The 14,067-nt window shown below is 42.4% G+C and overlaps 1 protein-coding gene across 1 annotated transcript in view; it reads right to left on the bottom strand.

The window, feature by feature from the left end:
* MKLN1 (muskelin 1) overlaps window positions 1–14,067 on the bottom strand; it is a 189,370-nt gene that overhangs the window by 90,328 nt on the left and 84,975 nt on the right. The window lies entirely within an intron of this gene.

Below are 14,067 nucleotides of genomic sequence, written 5' to 3' on the forward strand. Positions count from 1 at the left end.
GCCAAGAGATTCATGGTTACTTGTTTTTTTATGGTTTCTTCTTCTGTTTGCAACCATTCTTCCAAGGTTTAAGTAAAATGTATTTTTATCCTTCACCACAAATCCAAAGTAACTCAATTTTGCAGCAACAGTTTCACTTCCTAGCCCCCTTTATATATGTGCACTATTCCACCATCAAATTGGGGATCTGTGACATCCTCCATAACGTTTGGCTTGCCATTAAGTCATCAACTTTTATTAAATTCATAGTCTCTGCCATACTGAATTTATCTCTGTTCACAGCGTAACAAAATACAACAATATTTCCAATACCACGGTGTGTTAACAGTTGGTAAATGATGATTATGCTGCACTGGCTGTTCAGAGCAATCACAGTATCGGTTTTCCCTAACCACACTTGCACATACAGCTACTAGGCCTATGATTGCAGTGAAAACGTTTCAGCAGGATCCAAGACTTGTATGGGAGGACAAGTCTGGTGAATGGATTTGGAGTAGTCTGATGGTGATACTGACCCTCTTAGTCTTGGCTTAGGCAACATATACTTATGGGTAAAGAGGCTGCACTTTGAAACTTTCAGTTTACCTCTAGAAAACACAATACTAGTATTAGTGGTAGTAAATGGACTGGCTAGTCAGGACAGGGACCACACGTTCCTATGGGTATGTCTACACTACGAAATTAGGTCGATTTTATAGAAGTCGATTTTATACAGTCGATTGCATACGTCCACACTAAGCGCATTAAATCAACTATCGTGGCTAGCATCGACTTACAGAGTGGTGCACTGTGGGTAGCTATCCCACAGTTCCCGCAGTCTCCACTGCCCATTGGAATTCTGGGTTAAGCTCCCAATGCCTGATGGGGCAAAAACATTGTCGCGGGTGGTTTGGGTACATGTCGTCAGTCGCCCCTCCCTCTGTGAAAGCAACGTCAGACAATCATTTTGCGCTTTTTTCCTGGGTTACCCGTGCAGATGCCATAGCACCACAAGCATGGAGCCCACTCAGCTCACCGTCACCGCTGCTGTTTTGAGCTGGAGGCTTCTGCCTCAGGCTGCTCTCCCAGCTGGCAACACCGCGCGGTCGCACCTACCCCAGCCTACCCCTTGCTCCCATGACTCATGAAGCCTGGACAGTAGTAAGGAGCAGTTCAACTACAGGCTGAGCAAGTGCAGAATGTGCCTTTGGACGTTTAAAAGCTCGCTGGCACTGTTGGTCAGACCTCAGTGCAACCAACATGCCCATTGTTATTGCTGCTTGCTGTGTGCTCCATAATATCTGAGAGAGTAAGGGGGAAGACGTTTATTGCAGGGTAGGAGGTTGAGGCAAACTGCCTGGTGTCCGATTTTGAGCAGCCAGACACCAGGGCGATTAGAAGAGCACAGCAAGGCGCACTGCGCATCAGAGAGGCTTTGAAAACAAGTTTCATGACTGGCCAGGCTTCGGTGTGACAGTTGTGTGTATTTCTCCTTGATGCAAACCCACCCCCTTTGTTGATTTTAATTCCCTGTAAGCCAACCACTCTCCCCCCCTTCAAAATAAAGTAACTATTGTTTTGAATCCATGCATTCTTTCTTTATTAATTTAAAAAAAAAAATGAGATAACGGACAAGGTAGCCCAGGTGGGGTGGGGGAGGAGGGAAGGACAAGGCCACATTAGTTATTGTAGCCACACTAAAAATCAAACTGTTTGAATGACAGCCTTCTGTTGCTTGGCCATCCTCTGGAGTGGAGTGGCTGGGTGCCCAGAGCCTCCCCCCGTGTTCTTGGTCGTCTGGGTGAGGAAGCTATGGAATATGGGAAGGAGGGCAGGCAGTTATACGGTGGATGCAGTGGGGGTCTGTGCTCTTGTCTGCTTTCCTGCAACTCCAAGAGATGCTTTATCATGTCCGTTTGCTCCCCCAACGGACGCTTCATCATCATGTCCGTTTGCTCCCCCATTAGCCTCAGCATCGCGTCCTGCCTCCGCTCTTCGCGCTCACTAAATTCTTTCCTGGCTTCTGCCACTGAATGCCTCCATGCATTAAGCTGTGCCCTATCAGTATGGGAAGACTGCATGAGCTCAGAAAACATGTCATCGCGACTGTTTTTTTCCGCCTTTTAATCTGTGATAACCTCAGGGACGGAGATGATAGGGGGAGCGTAGAAACATTCTACGCTCTACGATTCTGGGGGGACTGCATGGTCACCAGTGCTGCTGAGTTCGCTACGCTGACGAAACAGGAAATGAAATTCAAAAGTTCCCAGGGCTTTTCCTGTGTACCTGGCTAGTGCATCAGAGTTTAAAGTGCTGTCCAGAGTGGTCACAATAGAGCACTCTGGGATAGCTCCCAGAGGCCAATACCATCGATTTGTGGCCGCACTACCCCAAATTCGACCCAGCAAGGTCGATTTTAGCGCTACTCCCCTTGTCGGGGAGGAGTACAGAAGTTGATTTAAGAGCCCTTTAGGTCGACAGAACGGGGTTGGTTGTGTGGACGCAGTCATTTTTAAATCGATCTAACACAGCTAAATTTGACCTAATCCTGTAGTGTAGACCAGAGCTAAGTGTTTGAAGACTGTCTAACGCAATGAGGCTCCAATTCCAATTGACACCTCTTGGTAATCTAGTCAATTTAACATTAAAACTGCAAAAAAAGGTAATGTGTGTCCTAAAAGAACAAAAAGTACAAAAGGTAAAAGGAAGCTTCACATGCAGCCATTGTAGGGAAACAATTCGACCTCACAATGATTTGTGAGACAGAGGGAGAGAAGATAAAATTGATCCATTCCCAGTGGTGCTATTCTGATAATACAAGTTACAATACAGAAGTGCAGGTAGTGGCAAACCTCATTTTCACTCAATTCTTCAGATACAACTGAGAGTCAGACAGTATTCCAGGACAAGGTCTGCAAGTCTGATGCAGCATTCCAACCTCTGTGTCCAGAAAGGCTCACTGGCAGCCTTATCGTTCTGTCTGACGTGATTAAACATCACTAAAAGTATTACAGGTCGGTCACATCTTACACTGGGGTTACGTTCCGCAGTCAGCGCGTAAAGCGAAAATCACGTATAGTCAAAATTACATTGAGTGTAATGGCGGACGAAATCGCCCGCACTACAGGTACAGTATTAAAATAGTTTTTCTTTTTTTTGTTTTTGCCAACTGCATAAAGCTGAAATCGCGCATGTTAAATGCGCGTAAGATGCGACAGACCTGTAATTCTAAGATGGTACAAAAGAGCTAAAACTACATATAAGAATAGGAACAAACTCTTCCCAGGCAAGGAACCCTACATTCTCACTTGCTCCCTCAGAACTCTCAAGCAGACCAACCAAAAAAATACATAAAATAGCAAATGTCGAAGTTAAAGCGGCTTGTCTTCAATTACTAAGGAGCAAGGCAACTCTTCAAGGTTGCGTGCTGCTTCCATTCGGCTGCTTTTCTAAATATCAAATATCTGTACTCTGATCAAGACCAGTTTTGCATGCAAAAGACAGGAGAGGAAGCGTCTACTGTGTATTAAAGTTAAAAAGACTGATGCAATATCAGCTTGTATAGTAGATATTTTTCTACCATGTATCTGAGATGTGAACAATCCTTATTTTTAGTACTATGGTAGCACCAAAAATGTGCTAGACACTGCACAGACATATAGGGAAATGATCTAAAGACTAAAAACAAACAGGGGAGAAAGCAGCACTGTCTTATTCTTTGTGCTCCCATGTCTGTAACTACCTACTGTCTCGTCTTATGCTTAGATTGTAAGCTCTTTGGGAAAGGGGCCATCATTTTTCCCCTCTGTGCCTATATAGCACAATGGGGCCCTGCCATGACTGGGGTGCTCCCACAACACAAATATAACAACATACAAGCAAAGTGATCAGAGAGAAGGTAAACAAACCAAATTAGATTAAATTTTTTCTTTTAAAATGTCATTTCTTGCAGGCATTGCAATGAGTACTGGAGGATTGATCTGAATGGAGAGGGCCTGGCATGTCAAGGTAATTATATTGTAGCCGCACCCCAAGAGCTCAATCAAGATCAGGATTCCACTGTGCTACATATTGTAAAAATATATAGGAAAAGACTCTCCCTGTGCCCAAGAGGTAATGCTGCATCACTCTCCAGCTTCCCGCTCAACTCCGCCTTTCCCACTCATGGCCCAAATTTAGAATTTCTCCTACAGGTCAACCAGTGAACATTTGCAAGAGGCTATAGCACTGTTACATCCATCCAAAGCCCTTATGAGCTATAATTTGGAGGTCAAAATTCCCTACTGTTCTTGCCATACCCAAAACTCAAAATTAAAGTATTTCTTAGAAAAACTATATTCAAGAGCACTTCTAAATTGCTTATTCTGGCAAAAAAGCAGTCCCCAAGAGGTCTACTCTGCTCTCCCCCTTTCTTCCCTTACTCTCAATACTGTTGCTATCATCAACAACCCCCCTTTCCCAAGAGTGCAAGAAGCTGCACTACTCTGTCCATCCTTTAACACCATGCCTCAACCTAGATACTGCCTACCAACTTCTCTAAGCTTCCCTTTTTCAGAAGAGTATTTAGTAACCCTCTCGAATCACGTGCTACACAACAAATCAGTCAGATTGCCTATCTCCAGAGAACGTGCACATTTACACAGCCACGTCACTATTAGTCTGCACAAAAGATTACACTCCTCAATAGAAGTGTAAATCGAGGCCAATGTAACTAAAGCTCCTACTAAGACGACTTCGGGTAAAATTTTCAAAAGTTGCTTAAGTCGCTTAGAAATCTAAATCACACCGAATCAATGAAATTTAGGCACTTGAAAATTTTACCTTTTTTTTACAATATACTGCAGTGTATTTAATAGCACTAGTACATTATGAAGCACAGATCAAATTAAAATTGAACTAGACTTTAAACCAGTTAATGAATTTACTTGTAAATTATCAGAACATTCATTCTGTACTCAAGAAGCAAGTGCTGTTATTTGGGGGACACTACAACGTATGCTTCATATACAAAATGACTGAATCCCTGCTTCTAGTGCAAAACTCAACTCAACCTTAACTATGGGACTGCAAGGAATGATTCCATAACAAAATGTGCATTGTATTCCTGTCAAAGACGTGCTGTTATTCCTTATAACCTATGTTTGGCATCCTGACATTAAGTAGCAGAATTCATCTGCAAGAAAAAAAAAAAATCCTGTTGCTATGCTGAACCTCCCTCTCATTTGCTCAATAAATGGCCTGACAAAGCATGCTTAGGTCATTTTGATAAAGATACTAGCAGTAGATGTCTGAATCCTCTTACAAAATGCATCAAGGCAATGACTCTGCTACTTGCAGCTCTGTTCAGCTGGGAATACAGCACTGAAATCAAAGCCTGCAATCCTCTGTTTGGGTATTTTGCCAGAATCTACATAAGAAAGAAGGTACTGTAGTTCTGTTACAGAACTAGGCAGAGCACTTACCTCTAATGTCCTTGGGTGATGACCCATGTTTCCTTATATTAGAGCTTCCAAAATGCAGTCATAACTTTCTTCCCCTAAAAGATACAGAAAACTGTCCTGCCTCCCATATAAAGAGTGATTTAAAAATAGGTCCATCTTACAGGAAAAAATGGAAATGGAAATTTTAAACTGTATGTGCCTGTGGATGTATAAAGTTATACCAAAAGGACTAAAGGTAAAAAGGACATCATACCAAAAGGACTAAAGGTAAAAAATCCATTACAATCTACATATCACACAGACTATGCTGAGAGACTGTGTCACACACTCTCAAAGAAACTGCGAAGCCACCTGATCAGCATCCTATACAGCAAACAGGGAAAAATTAAGAATGAGCTCTCAAAACTGGATACTCTCATAGAAAACCAACCTTCCACACAAACTTCCTCATGGATAGACTTTACAAAAACTTGACAAGCCATTTACAACACAAACTTTGCCTCTCTACAAAGGAAAAAGGACACTAAACTATCTAAACTGCTACATGCCACAAGGAGCCACAACAGTAGTTCCCTTAACCCACCCAGCAATATTGTTAATCTTTCCAGCTATACTCTTAGCCCAGCAGAAGAGTCTGTCCTATCTCGGGACCTCTCCTTTTGTCCCTCCAGACCCATGAACATGATACAGATCTGCGGTGACCTAGAATCCTACTTTCAACGTCTCCGACTCAAAGAATATTTCCAACATACCTCTGAACAGCATACTAACCAACAGAATCCCCCCTACCAGCACTACAAAAAAAAAAAGGATTCTGCGTGGACTCCTCCGGACGGTCGAAACAACAGACTGGATTTCTACATAGATTGCTTCCGTCAACGTGCAAAGGCTGAAATTGTGGAAAAGCAACATCACTTGCCCCATAACCTCAGCCATGCTGAACACAACGCCATCTACAGACTCAGAAACAACCCTGACATCATAATCAAAAAGGCTGACAAAGGAGATGCTGTCGTCATCATGAATAAATTGGAATATGACCAAGAGGCTGCTAGACAGCTCTCTAACACCACATTCTACAGGCCATTATCCTCTGATCCCACTGAGGATTACCTAAAGAACCTACACCATCTGCTAAAAAAACTCCCTGACAAAGCACAGGAACAAATCTGTACAGACACATGCCTAGAACCCCGACCAGGGGTATTCTATTTGCTACCCAAGATCCATAAACCTGGAAATCCTGGACGCCCCATCATCTCAGGCATTGGCACCCTAACATCAGGCTTCTCTGGTTATGTGGACTCTCTCCTCAGACCCTACGCTACCAGCACTCCCAGCTATCTTCGAGACACCACTGACTTCCTGAGGAAACTACAATCCATCGGTGATCTTCCAGAAAACACCATCCTGGCCACTATGGACGTAGAAGCCCTCTACACCAATATTCCACACAAAGATGGACTACAAGCTATCAGGAACAGTATCCCCGATAATGTCACAGCTAACCTGGTGGCTGAACTTTGTGACTTTGTCCTCACCCACAACTATTTCACATTTGGGGACAATATATACACCTTCAAGTCAGCGGCACTGCTATGGGTACCCGCATGGCCCCACAGTATGCCAACGTTTTTATGACTGACTTAGAACAACGCTTCCTTGGCTCTCGTCCCCCAACGCCCCTACTCTACTTGCGCTACATTGATGACATCTTCACCATCTGGACCCATGGAAAAGAAGCCCTTGAGGAATTCCACCATGATTTCAATAATTTCCATCCCACCATCAACCTCAGCCTAGATCAATCCACACAAGCGGTCCATTTCCTGGACACTACTGTGCTAATAAGCGATGGTCACATAAATACCACCCTATACCGGAAACCTACTGACCGCTACACTTACCTACATGCCTCCAGCTTCCATCCAGGACACACCACACGATCCATTGTCTACAGCCAAGCTCTAAGATATAACCGCATTTGCTCCAATCCCTCAGATAGAGATGAGCACCTACAAGATCTCCATCAAGCATTCTTAAAACTACAATACCCACCTGCTGAAGTGAAAAAACAGATTGACAGAGCCAGACGAGTACCCAGAAGTCACCTCCTACAAGACAGGCCCAACAAAGAAAATAACAGAACACCACTAGCTGTCACCTTCAGCCCCCAACTAAAACCTCTCCAGCACATCATCAGAGATCTACAACCTATCCTGAAAGATGATCCTTTACTCTCAGATCTTGGGAGACAGACCTGTCCTTGCTTACAGACAACCCCCCAACCTAAAGCAAATACTCACCAGCAACCACACATCACTGAACAAAAACACTGACCCAGGAACCTATCCTTGTAACAAAGCCCGATGCCAACTCTGTCCACATATCTATTCAAGTGACATCATCATAGGACCTAATCACATCAGCCACACCATCAGGGGCTCGTTCACCTGCACATCTACCAATGTGATATATGCCATCATGTGCCAGCAATGCCCCTCTGCCATGTACATTGGCCAAACCGGACAGTCTCTATGCAAAAGAATTAATGGACACAAATCTGACATCAGGAATCATAATACTCAAAAACCAGTGGGAGAACACTTTAACCTGTCTGGCCATTCTATGACAGACCTGCGGGTGGCTATCTTACAACAGAAAAACTTCAAAAACAGACTCCAATGAGAGACTGCTGAGCTGGAATTGATATGCAAACTAGATACAATCAACTCAGGATTGAATAAGGACTGGGAATGGCTGAGCCATTACAAACATTGAATCTATCTCCCCTTGTAAGTATTCTCACACTTACTATCAAACTGTCTGTACTGAGCTATCTTGATTATCACTTCAAAAGTTTTTTCTCTTACTTAATTGGCCTCTCAGAGTTGGTAAGACAACTCCCACCTGTTCATGCTCTCTGTATGTGTGTATATATATATCTCCTCAATATATGTTCCACTCTATATGCATCGGAAGAAGTGGGCTGTAGCCCACGAAAGCTTATGCTCTAATAAATTTGTTAGTCTCTAAGGTGCCACAAGTACTCCTGTTCTTTTTGCGGATACAGACTAACACGGCTGCTACTCTGAAACCTATAAAGTTATTGTCCCTGATCTAAGTCGGGCATGACCTGGTTAATGAATATACTTCTGTACAGATATATTAAGAGTGTTCTGCTCAGGGCCAGCTCTAGGCACCAGCAGAGGAAGCACGTGCTTGGGGCGGCACATTTTAAGGGGTGGCATTCCGGACAATCTTGGGGCAGCACATTCCGGCCGCCCTTTTTGTGTGTGTGCGCACGCTTGGGGCGGCAAAAAAGCAAGACCCGGTCCTGGTTCTGCTGTGGTGTTTGACTGGAGTACTGTCTGGTCCTGAAAAAGATTATCTTACCTTAAAGCTACAGTTATCTTAAGTCAGGAAGGACATTATGGATTACAGCATGAGCATCAGACCTTTTTGCACCATGCATATCAGACTATATTCTTGGGATACAAAATAGAGTTGCCCGTCCCCTCCAAGATGCTCCCACGTGTGGAAAAAAACCCCAAAAAACCCAGAAAGCAGCACTACACAAAAAGAATAAAGTAATTTTAGCCTCCAGCTTCACTCACAGTGTAGCATTAGAGCAGTCCAACTAGTTTTAAAAATATTTTTAATATCATCTGATTACCTTAAAGGAGAGGTAACCTAGTAACCCACAGAATCTTTAGTTAACATATTAATGTATTTATCCCCTTTCATCTCCACCCATAAAAAAAAAAAAGTCTATTCCCAGAAATACCTGTAAGAGGGCAGAGTTAGTGTTGACTTGTCCTGCATGTCTAAATTGTTAGAAGCAACATACCAACATCATACTTGTCCCAACAGAGTAACATAAGCTTCAGTATTCTATTTTAAGCCTGCGGACAGTGACGTCTTTCACTTTTGCTGGCTCATTTTTATTGGAAACTAAGCAAGAGCAGAATTGTATATAAGCTACAAAATACACAGTTGAAAACAGCACAGGTTAGGCCTGGGCATCAGGGAATAGGGGTTTGTTCCTGACACTGACTTACTGTGAGACATGGAGCAAGTCACTTAACCTTTCCCTACGTCAGTTTTCACAGATGGTAATGAGTATAATGCCAATCTTTGAAAGTCACTTGGATCCAGTGATGAAAAGTGCTAAGCGCAAATTATCCCCTCTCATCCCCAGGATCTATGGGATAACAGTTCAGCAAGTGGGGCAAGGCGTACGTTCCTTTTTTTTCCTTTTTCCATTAACATTAGGCATGCGTGAGGCTGCCTAGAGAGACTAGCTTCAGTTTGTAAAATACACCCCAAAACAATGCCTAGCCAAATTCCCACACCTTCTATAAATGGGCCCAAGCACAAAAAGAAGCTTGAGCAGCCATTAGTAGAAGCAGCAGGTTTTACAACACAAACAGTATCAGCAACCTTCCTGGCCTTTTCATGAGCCAAATTAAATACCAGAAACACCCAGAACTTCCTCATGAGCAAAACCACCACCACATAAAACATACTGACTTTGCAGGCCCAAGCAGGCCCTGAAGCAAAACTGAGTACAGCCTCCCAAGAAGCCTACAGGAAATCTCTTCTCCAGAGCTGTAAGAATGATCCAAAGTTATGCTCTGTCACTAGAAGGCATAAAGCTTGGCGGTGAAGTTGACTAAAAGAATGGGAGGAAGTCCAGTTCTCCCTGAAAACAAAAGTACATGTGTTTGATTTAGTGAGTTACTCGCTAGTCAGTTTAAGAAACTAGAAGACTGACTCCGTTTCACTGTGTTATTTAATATCAGAATGATCATAGGTCAAAGCCTGAGCTAGTCAACTTGCTCTGAGTAAGGGAGGAAGAATCACACTTACCAATGCATTCATTCCGAAAATGTTTAATACATTTCATGTCAAAATGCATATATCCCTCTTCTTTGTATCAGCATCACTCCTGCTGCTTTGAAATAAGCACCCGATCTTGAAAACTATATTCTATATAGCCACTAGAGTGCGCTTCACAGCTTTCATTTCTCATGGTAGTGCTTCTCTCAACACAATCTCTAACAAGAAAATTTATCCTCATAGATCTTCCTCAGATTCTTCTACCTCTCTCCACGAAGAATGTTTGCCAGCCTCATACAAATGGAGTACTTCCTCTCTGGGGCAATAATTATATATTGGGTGACAAAGGTTTAGAACTTTATCAAACCAGGAAACCATAATAAAAATTAATGGTGAACAAGCAAGTTATTTTTAGGGCTGTCAAGCGATTAAAAAAAGTAATCACAATTAATTGCACTATTAAACAATAATAGAATACCATTTATTTAAATATTTTTGGATGTTTTCTACATTTTCAAATATACAGATTTCAATTAAAACACAATATAAAGCATACAGTGCTCACTTTATATTTATTTTTGATTACAAGTATTTACACTGTAAAAAAACCAACAGAAATAGTATTTTTCAATTCACCTAATCCAAGTACTGTAGTGTAATCTGTTGATGGTGAACGTTCAACTTACAAATGTAGAATTATGTACAAAAAAACTGCATTCAAAAATAAAAATGTGAAATTTTAGAGCCTGCAAGTCCACTCAGTCCTACTTCTTGTAAAGCCAATCGCTCAGACAAAGAAGTTTGTTTACATTTGCAGGAGATAATACTGCACGGTTCTTGTTTACAGTGTCACCTGACCAGGGCCGGCTCCAGCTTTTTCGCTGCCCCAAGCGGTGAAGGAAAAAAAAAAAACGGATTGAGCTGCCGCCGAAGAGGAAGAGACGGAGTGAAGGACCCGCCGCTGAATTGCCACCGAAGACTAAAGCGGAGCGTTGAGCTGCCGCCAAAGAGCTGCCGAATACCCCGACGTGCCGCCCCTTTCTATTGGCCGCCCCAGGCACCTGCTTCCTTCGCTGGTGCCTGGAGCCAGCCCTGCACCTGACAGCGAGAACCGACGTTCTCATGGCACTGTTGTAGTCAGAATCACAAGATATTTATGTGCCAGATGCACTAAAGATTCATATGTCCCTTGATCCTTCAACCACCATTCCGGGGGACATGCATCCATGCTGATGACGGGTTCTGCTCGATAAGAATCCAAAGCAGTGCGGACTGACATGTTCTTTTTCATTATCTGAATCAGATGCCACCAGCACATGGTTGATTTTCTTTTTTGGTAGTTCGGGTTCTGTAGTTTCCGCATTGGAGTGTTGCTCTTTTATAACTTCTGAAAACATGCTCTACACCTCGCCCCTCTCAGATTTTGGAAGGCACTTCAGATTCTTAAATCTTGGGTCCAGTGCTGTAGCTATCTTTAGAAATCTCACATTGGTACCTTCTTTGCGTTTTGTGAAATCTACAGTGAAAGTGTTCTTAAAATGAACAATGTGTGCTGGGTCATCATTCGAGACTGCTATAACATGAAATATGACAGAATGCAGGTAAAACAGAGCAGGGGACATACAATTCTCCCCCAAGGAGTTCAATCACAAATTTAATTTTTTTAAACCACACACAAGTGTCATCAGCATAGAAGCATGTCCTCTGGAATGATGGCCAAAGCATGAAGGGGCATACGAATGTTTAGCATATCTAGCACGGAAATACCTTGCAATGTTGGCTACAAAAATGCCATGCAAATGCCTGTTCTCACTTTCTGGTGACATTGTAAATAAGAAGAGGGCAGCCTTATCTCCTGCAAATGTAAACAAACTTTTTTGCCTTAGCGACTGGCTAAACAAGAAGTAGGACTGAGTGGGCTTGTAGGCTCTGAAGTTTTACATTGTTACATAACTGCACTCAAAAACAAAACAAAAATAAAAATCTACATTTGTAAATTGCACTTTCACAACAAAAAGATTGCACTACAGTACTCGTATGAGGTGAATTGAAAAATGCAATTTCTTTTATCACCTTTACAATGCAAATATTTATAATAAAAAATATACACTTATTTCAATTACAACACAGAATACAATATATATGAAAATGTAGAAAAACATCCAAAATATTTAATAAATTTCAATTGGTATTTTATTGCTTAAGAGTGCAATTAAAACTGCGATTAATCGCGATTAATTTTTTTAATCGCGATTAATTTTTTTAATCTCATGAGTTAACTGCAATTAATTGACAGCCCTAGTTATTTTTAAACGTATTTTGTCCTCATGCCCATGCACCTTAACTTGTTACAGCCTTCAACTCCCTATCTATACACCCACAACCAATATAGTCACCTTCAGCTCCCCCAAATCTTCAATAATCCCACATTCCTCCTTGCCCCTCACTGTAGCTGAGGGTATGATTTGCAGCTTGCACGGACATACCCATGGTACCTTTAATCTAGCTAGCCTGCTAAAAATAGTAGTGAGGACGCGGGAGGCAGCCTGGGCTTCAGTGCAGGCAGCACAAGTGAGTACCTACCCAGAGGGGTGAAACAGGCTTGTGCAGCCTGCACTGCCACGTCCTCACTGCTATTTTTTGCCAGATCGCTAGATTAAAGCTAGTGCATGCACACCTACACACGCTGCAAATTGCAGCCCAAGCTGTAGTACAGATGTACCCAAAGGCTTGGCACTCGCCCCTCTCTCCCCACTAACTGCAAGTCATCTTTATTACATTGTATTAATTGCATGGGTTAGGTGAGGAAAGGGTTAGAAACCATGTTTGTTAGGAGTATTTAAATAAGGAGTTGAGGGCAACACGAAGTCTTCTGACCGGTAACAGCAAGGTTAACCAGCAATTGGAGATACACCTCTACCCCGATATAAAGCGACCCGATATAACAAGAATTCGGATATAACGTGGTAAAGCAGTGCTCCGGGGGGGCGGGGCTGCGCACTCTGGCAGATCAAAGCAAGTTTGATATAACGTGGTTTCATCTAGAACACAGTAAGATTTTTTGGCTCCCGAGGACAGCGTTATATCGGGGTAGAGGTGTCGTGTACGTTATTACATATCAACCTATCAAGATATGGTCAATCAAAACCCTGACCATCCTACTTGTATCCCCCTTTCCTCTATCTTTTGACAGACTAAATTCTTTGGGGCAGGGACTGTACCATTCTTGTGTGTTTACATGGAACCTAACACTTTTTTTTCCTCCATAGCAGTGCACACAAAGTAGCTACAGGGTAGGGATTTGTATATTTATTACAATTAGACAGCCACAGTGAAAAAGTTGTTAAAAGGAGGAAGAACATTTGTTCTTCTTAACCTCTGAGGATAGGACAGGAAGCAATGTTAAATTGCAGGTTTAGGTTGGACATTAGGAAGTTTTTCCTAACTGTCAGGGGGGTTAAGCACTAGAATAAATTTCCTAGGGAGACCGTGGAATCTCCATCATTGCAGATTTGTAAGAGTAGGTTAGACAAACACCCATCAGGGATGATCGAGATAATACTTAGTCCTGCTATGAGTGCAGGGGACTAGACTAGATGACCTCTCGAGGTCCCTTCCAGTCCTATGATTAGGCAAGCGGGTTTGGGGATTTCCTCCAATGCTTCCCATTCTCCATCCATTGTACTGTAGTTTAAATAAATTACCTAAATAATTGAAACCAGCGTGATTATACTGCATTATTTTGACAAATAAAACAGACTGAATTTTGCAGAATTTTAAAATATTGTGCACAGTTTTTAATTTT

Source organism: Emys orbicularis, chromosome 1 (assembly GCF_028017835.1).
Source record: "Emys orbicularis isolate rEmyOrb1 chromosome 1, rEmyOrb1.hap1, whole genome shotgun sequence".
Lineage (NCBI taxonomy): Eukaryota > Metazoa > Chordata > Testudines > Emydidae > Emys > Emys orbicularis.